We start from the raw sequence: 7,920 nt of genomic DNA, 5'->3' as shown, positions 1-7,920 counted from the left end.
AATTAAAAATGTTACTAAGACATTCACAATGAACGATTGCTACTTTATAGTTAAATATGTGTTGAAAAGCATTGTTGCTGGGTTGCTAAAATGAGACCACCACTGCCGTTCAGATGTAAGAGAGTTTATTAGGAGAAACTAAACCCCCAGCCAGCATGAGATGGAGGCATGCAGAGAGAGAGTTTATGGCTGGGAGAGAGATTATAGAAGGGAGGGTGAGGAAGACGTATGGCCTCAGCAGCTGAGGAGGTGACCTTAGAGCCTGGGGGACCTGCCACTGCCCTCAGGTGCACCAGTTGCCTGGATTACTGATGCTGGGCCAGGACTTCTAGAGCAGGGCTCATGAAGTCTCGCAAGTAGAGAGAGCAAAAGGAAGGGGTCATATCTCCCCAGCAGACCTAACAAGGCTTACTTAATCATTTACATACATGCAAATAGATAAGGAGGTTAAATGAGAATTTTACTGGTACGCATTTATATATTTATATATATTTACACTCACATTATCATTGTATTTTCAAGGTCATAATGTCAACTACTGCCTCGTGTCAGCATCCATGTGATCTGAACGTTGATGGCCTTGATTTACACCAAGAATTAGTCTGAGAGAACATTTCATTCCTTTTGTTTACTACAGTGTCTTCAGTATTTTCAATATTATCCTCAAATATATCTATATCTGTATAACATATTATATATATAAAATGATAGCTTTTTTGTATAATTAACTGGAGCCCACAATATTTTTTAAAGACTTCTGTTTCCAAGAGGACTGCTTTTCCTGAAAATGCTTACCACTGGAGGCATCAACAATGTCTTTGGTTTAAAATTAGCTCTGAAAACAACATATTTAAGTTATTTAATCTGAAGTATATAAATGCAAATAGATGTTCCTGGTAAACAAATCTGGCCTTTTCCTTTGGAATTCCAGACATAACACAGCCTCCCAGAAGTCAAGAGAAGAAGAGTCTGAACACACATGCTATTCTTACCTTTACCCTGGGGAAAAGACAAATGTACTCCAGAGGTAAGCAACAAAAGCAAAATAACATTGTCTCAGTAACATTTTTACCAAATTAAGAACTTCCTAAGCACGTCCCAAAATATTTCAAATGCTCAATTTGACAATAACCCAAGCCACCTTCCAACCCTTGGCTTGTTCCTTTCTCTTGTTTTTCATTTTTGAAACAATCTCCCTGTGTAGACCTCACCCTCTTGCCTCATTCAGGGAATGCGGGCATGTGTCACCACATAGAGCCGGACTACTAATTTCTGTACCTGCAGAGCAATGTCAGTGGTTCAGATGAAGCATTTTTAGTTGAAAAACTCATATTCAACTATGTGTGAGCATTAAATCTTAGATTTAGACACTGATGAAGGGCAAACGTTTAGTGATTCATTTCCTGTATGTGTCACTCTGCTGTTTATTACAACATATTTCTGGAAGTGACTGACAACAGAAATATTTGTGAAAAGGTCTTATCTATGAAGCATGAGCAACTATATTTCAGACTCAAAACCAAGAATTGTTTTAGTTACTAGAGATCTGATAAGAGGATCAAAATATATAGAATTCTCTCTTATCAATCGCTCACAGATATGATGTAGGAGAAAAAGGGCAGGTAAATATATAAGGTCTGACTATAATAGATACACATTTTAGTCTGTATATACATGAATATGAATATTTCTGGGTAGTTAGAAACTTTTAACTTACAATGTAACTCTGGATTCTTCAATTTGTCTCTTTAGTGACTAATAGTTGATACTAGTTCTTTAGAGAAAGATCTTTCTATCATAGAACAATGAAATATCAAGTTTTTAAGGTCTTTGGAAGCATCATTAGTCAAGGCCCCCAATACTGGTTTTTACATGGCAAGTAAATATTCCAACACTTTTTGGCCCTCTGGATTAGACATAGAAAGTCAAGCTTCATTTCAGGAAGGGGGACTGGAAATAAGGAAGAAGTATGGATTTAAGCAATTCTGAGTTGAGGCTGTTTATCTAGTTGAGAAACCTTACTGTGATAATTTACTACACTCCCAGGTATAGGGGAGACAAAGACTAATGTCAGATTTAAATTCAGTGTCTGTAAAAATTTAGTGCCTGGAATTGTGATTTCTCTGGGCCTGGGTGCTGTCCCTGAGCTCTTCAGTTCAAAGCAAGGGATCTACCACTTGAGCCACAGTGCCACTTCTGATTTCCTGGTGGTTAACTGGAGATAAGAGTCTAATGGACCTTACAGCCCAGACTGACTTCAAACTGCAACCGCAGAACTCAGCATCCTGAAAATCTAGGATTACAGGTGTGAGCCATTGGCACCCAACTTTGGAGATGGATTCTTATTAGTACTTTCTGTTTCCCTGAAAGGGAAACAGAAGATACTGTTAAATTACCCGATAGAGTCTCTTTAGCAAGAACATTCTTCTAATAGGCTTGAGGTATTTATGGATCCATGGATCCGCTGATAGCTAAGACTATATTGATGACCAGGAAATAAATGGTATTGGGTGCCTCAGTGATTGGTTCATTTGTTAAAGAGGCTTGGTCAAGATTTTTAGGATAACCCAGGAACAACCATTAGAACTATCATATAACCATTTAACTAACCATTTACTTGAATGGTTTTCAGCCATTGGAAAATAAGCCAACCCCCCCCCAAACTTAGTTCATGTATGAAACATGATTCAACAAGCTAGTCTCAGAGAGGACTCTACAAATAACTGGTTCATAAAGGTCTGAACCTCAATTTTTTATTCAGAACATTTCTTTTTAATTTTTATCTTTTTAAACTTCTATAATAACATGGTACCACCATTGGCATTTCATTTCTTGGATTTTTTTTTTCTTCAGGAAGGCGTTAGATGAAGGTACAAAAAAGCTTTCCCATGGAAACCTCCTTAGTAGTAGACATAACTAGTCCACATTAATGCAGGTCTGAGACCTACATCACATCCAAAATATTGATAGCTCCTCACTTAATTAACTTTTCAAAAGTCTATACAAAAAGCTGTTTTAAACATTTCAGCATTTTGGTGATACATCTATTACATGCCAAAATAGAGCTGTTAGCAACTCAGAGATGTTCTCAGAAATAGTGAGACTTGGCTACAGGCAGGCAGTGCCTACAATTTGATCTGTGGGGAGTTTCACATGCACAGCTGGGTCTTGTTATTGGTGCCAGTGGAATTTGTAACACTATCTATTTTATGACGGTCTCACACCTACTTTTACTTTATAAGGTAAAGACCCAAACTCTGTCTATTCTATGTGGTCCTATATTTAGCAGCAAAATACCAAATTTGCAAGCCAACAAGAAACAAGAATTCCATCTGCAGATGCTGTTTTTGAAAAGCAGCATCTAACTAGTTGCTGTCCAATGTCATGATAATGTTGCTGGCTGAGATAATTTCTGCCTGTTTTCCTTAAGTCATCATGTAAAGCCAATTTGTAGTTTTAAAAAAAAATATGACAGAACATACTTAAATGCATAGCATAGCCTAAAATAAAATGAAACTTTGAATATTATATAAGGTCATAGAGGAAGTGGCTCAGTTTTATTACAGTTTATATTTAATACCATGTCTTCAAATCTGCTTTCTCTTGTATTATAGAGAAATCTCTCAATTGGTTTTGTTTTGTTGGTCTTGGAGCTTGAACTTAGGGCCTGGGTGCTGTCCCTAAGCTTTTTTGCTCAAGGCTAGTGCTCTACCCCTCTAAGCCATAATGCCACTTCCAGTTTTCTGGCAGTTAATTGGAGGTTAAGGGTCTCATAGACTCTGCTGCCTGAGCTGGCTTTGATACTTGATCCTCAGATCTCTGCCTCCTGAGCATGGTCCTCAGCTCTCAGCCTCCTGAGCATCTAGGAATAGAGATGTGAGCTACTGGTGCCTGGCTCAAGTTTTATACACAAATTACATTTTTAAGAAGGAAACAAATCAACGTGCTTATAATGAATAATCTTGGAAGAGCTTTTCCATGCCTGGGTGTTTCTTTTTCGCTGGGAATTGTCTTGAATGTCCAAGGTTGGACCCTATACTTTACCACAAGAGACTTAACTGCATAAACATGCTGTGTGACCCAGGCTTACTGGCTCTGCTTGAGTAGTGGGAGGACTTGACCCCAACTATTCTATGGAAGCCCTTCTCTGTGATTGCCTTTAGTTGTTATTTGTGCTTGTTTGTTTCAAAGTAAACCAGGGAAGCAACTTCAGGAAATATTGGTGGCCTCCATCAAATGGCCCTGGTCAGTATACTAGTCATACATCAGACAAAGGTCTCATATCTAAAATATACTTAGAACTTAAAAAACTAAATCTCCCAACAAAAAATTCTCAAAGAAACAACTGCCCAATAAATAAGTGGGCTAAAGACTTACTTGCTTTCCTCTGAGGAGGAAAGAAGGATGGCCAATAGATACATGAAGAAATGCTCAACCTCACTAGCCCTAAAAGAAATGCAAATCAAAACAACATTGAGATACCACCTCACCCCAGTTAGAATGGCTATAATCAAGAACTCTAATAACAACAGATGCTGGAGGGGATGTGGACAGAAGGGAACCCTACTGCATTGTTGGTGGGAGTGTAAACTTGTTCAGCCACTTTGGAAAGCAGTATGGAGGTTCCTCAAAAGACACATAGAGCTCCCCTATGACCCAGCAATACCACTTTTGGGCATTTACCCAAATGATCACAAACAAGACCACACTAAAGCTGCCAGTATAAGTATGTTTATTGCATCATTATTTATCATAGCTAAGATATGGCCAACCCAGATGTCCCTCAGTAGATGGATGGATCAAGAAAATGTGGTATATATACACAATGGAATTCTATGCCTCCACCAGAAAGAATGACATTGTCCCATTTGTTAGGAAATGGAAAGACATGGAAAAAGTTATGTTAAGTGAAGTAAGCCAGGCCCAAAGAAACATAGGTCCCATGTTTTTCTCTTATCTGCAATAACTAGTATAAGTCACGGACAAGCAGAAAAGATCAAAAGCTATGTACATATGACCGACCATATAAGATGATAAGTGAAATGAACCCCAAGATAGGGACAAACTTGATTTTTCTTTCTTGCTATTGTTTTTAATATATCTAAAATGTATTATGTGATTTTTTTTGTTTCTCTTGTATGTTCTTCCCACATAGTATAACCCCTATTTTCACTGTATTTGATGTCCGTGTCCTGTATCTTGTATATACATTTTTCTAATTTGGAGAGGGGAAGGGAAATAACAAAATGCTAAAACAAGTATACAGGATGACCCATAGTAACAATGAGATGTACAAGACACTATGTAGAAAACGAACTTTACAATTTGGCGGGGGTTGGGGGGGTGGGGGAAGTGGGGGGAGTTGGGGATGTGGAGAGGGAAGGGATGGTAGGGGAAAATCAAAGGAGGAGGTAACAATGCTCAATAGGAAATGTACTCATTACCTTATTCATGTAGCTGTAACCCCTTTGTACACTATTTTTACAATAAAAAACATTAAAAAAAGAAAGTAGCTAAGTAGCTAACAGAAATGAAGAAAAGCTCTAGCTCTGTTCCAAATCTTCTTTCATAGGCCTTTTAAGACTGAGCTCTAGCACTGCTTTCTATTAAGACTGAAATAGTTGAATGTCAAAAACAACCCCAAAACCAAAAACAACCAAACAAACAAAAAACCAAACAAAAAATCTCTCCAAATCCCTTCCACTCTTGCCAAATTATTTTCATCTCTTAATAGCCACTGTAATCAAAATAGCTATGACTACTCCCAAAACAAGAATTACACTCATTAGTTACCTATCCCAAATAAACTTTACTCTGTCATTTCCTCCTGTTTACTCTTGATAAAGAGCATATAATTAATTAATTATATATTGATTAATACAATGAATATGTTGATTAATATAATTGATTGATTAATATATAATCCTATAAATCTTGACCTTGGAGGGTATGTGACATGTGTTTGATGTTTTCAATTGTCAAATGTTTAGTAATTTTATGCATATATAAGAAACTAATAGTATGGCAGAGATGGTATATGTACTCTTGGCTACAGGTTCTGAAAACATCTTATATTGCAGGGAGGAATGATTTTCTGTATTATTTATTTATTTTTGTTTTTTTATGTATTATTAGTATTCTTTAAGTAGTTGTACAACTGAGTTTCCATTTAACAAAGCAGTTTTTGAATATAGTATGTCTTGATCAATGTCACTACTTTCAGCCTTCTTACCTGCCCGCCCTTTCTCACCCTTCCCTCATGGTTCTTAGTTTTGGAAGATATACTTTTAATTCCTGACTGCATTCTCCCTGCTTCTCCTCTTCATTAATCTACCCAACCCCACCTCCTGTGAGTACCCATTTCCTTGTGCTTATTTTGCTGAACTTTGCCTTTGCCTTTCTAAGAGATTACATTATTTGGATTCTCCCTTGAATCTATCATTTTTCAATTAATACATTTGTATGTACTTGCATAACTTTATTTGTGATTATTTTTCCTCTATGTAATAGTTATTTTCTTTGCTGCTTACTTAGGTTCCTGGTAAAATTGTTGTTTAATCTTTTTTCATACTTTTGCTTATTCATTCAATGAGAAACTTTTGTGTTTAGCTTGTGCTTATGGGGCTGTCTCTAATTATATAGTAACTTTTTAACAGTTTCTCTCAGCATCATTTTCTATATCTACTCTAGGTTAGTGTGCATTCAGGGCCATTTAGAGTAGTTACTATTTTGGGGAAAGTCTAGGAAAACTCAGCTTGGCAAGAAGATTCTAAGAACTTTACACACTAGCATAAATAAAAGAAACCTTGAGGCAAATTAAATTCCAGATGATTCTTCCTCATTATGGAATTATTTTTTAGTTACATTTAGGTTAAATTAAAACCAGGCTAAACCAAATTCACAAGTTGTTGTAAAGATCTTGAAATATTAAAGCTACCAGTAAACAAATGCAGATTTAAAAGAAATCATTCTGTGTCTGGGCTTTGGCTAAAGTTTTCACTAGTCAGCAATTGGTTGCAGTCAACTTCCTAGCTACTCATTTTATGTATGGATGGATTCAGAAAACAAATAACTATCAACAAACACAGTAGGGATAAGAGAATGATAGAGGCATGACCCAATACTACTGGGCAGTGGCGTGACCTTAGTTTGTGTTTTCATAACACCAGTTTTTGTAGGATAGCTTTTCTCTTGGTTAGGGCTCAAAGACTTAGCTCATATTCATTTCAAAGTCATCACAAAGATTTTCCTCTCACTGTTGTCTACAGGATTTTGGTATATGTTGATAGAATCAGATGCCAATGACAAATGGATTGCCATCAAATTGATGTCACTTGTGTCTTATTTGGTACCATCATTATTTTCTTTTACATTTAAATTTTAAGTGAAAAATTTTAAGCATTAAACTTTTTTTTCCTTGAAGTTGCCCAGTACTGAATTTTTTTTTAGTATTTACTGGCAAGTTCCACTTTGGTGTCTTTCATCTGAGTCCAGCTAGAGGGCCGGGCAGCGATATTTAGGATAAAATGCGTGACAGCAATGGCAGAGTCTGGACATATTACAACATTTTCCAATATAAATTATAGACAGAAATATCTGACCTGCAAGAGTGATGTGGAGAACTTCAATTTCAGGAACTCCTAACAATGCCTAAGAATGTTTGTATTAAATAATTTTTAGATGTAAATTTCCTTTATCATATTAGAGTTTGATTTTGAAAACTCAGTACAAACTACATGTGGGTTCTGTGACACTCATTTTCCAGACACAAAATATAAAAATAAATAGTCCTCTGTTTATAAAAGAACAATAACACTATTTAAATACCTTAAAGAAGAAAATAGACCATTTGTTTTTTCCCTTCCCCTCCTCAAATTATACCAATATCAAATACAGTGATATTTTCACAATAAAAAAATA

This window comes from Dipodomys merriami, unplaced genomic scaffold, assembly GCF_024711535.1.
Source record: "Dipodomys merriami isolate MVZ:Mamm:240054 unplaced genomic scaffold, mDipMer1.0.p SCAF_6, whole genome shotgun sequence".
NCBI lineage: Eukaryota > Metazoa > Chordata > Mammalia > Rodentia > Heteromyidae > Dipodomys > Dipodomys merriami.
This window is presented reverse-complemented; position numbering follows the sequence as displayed.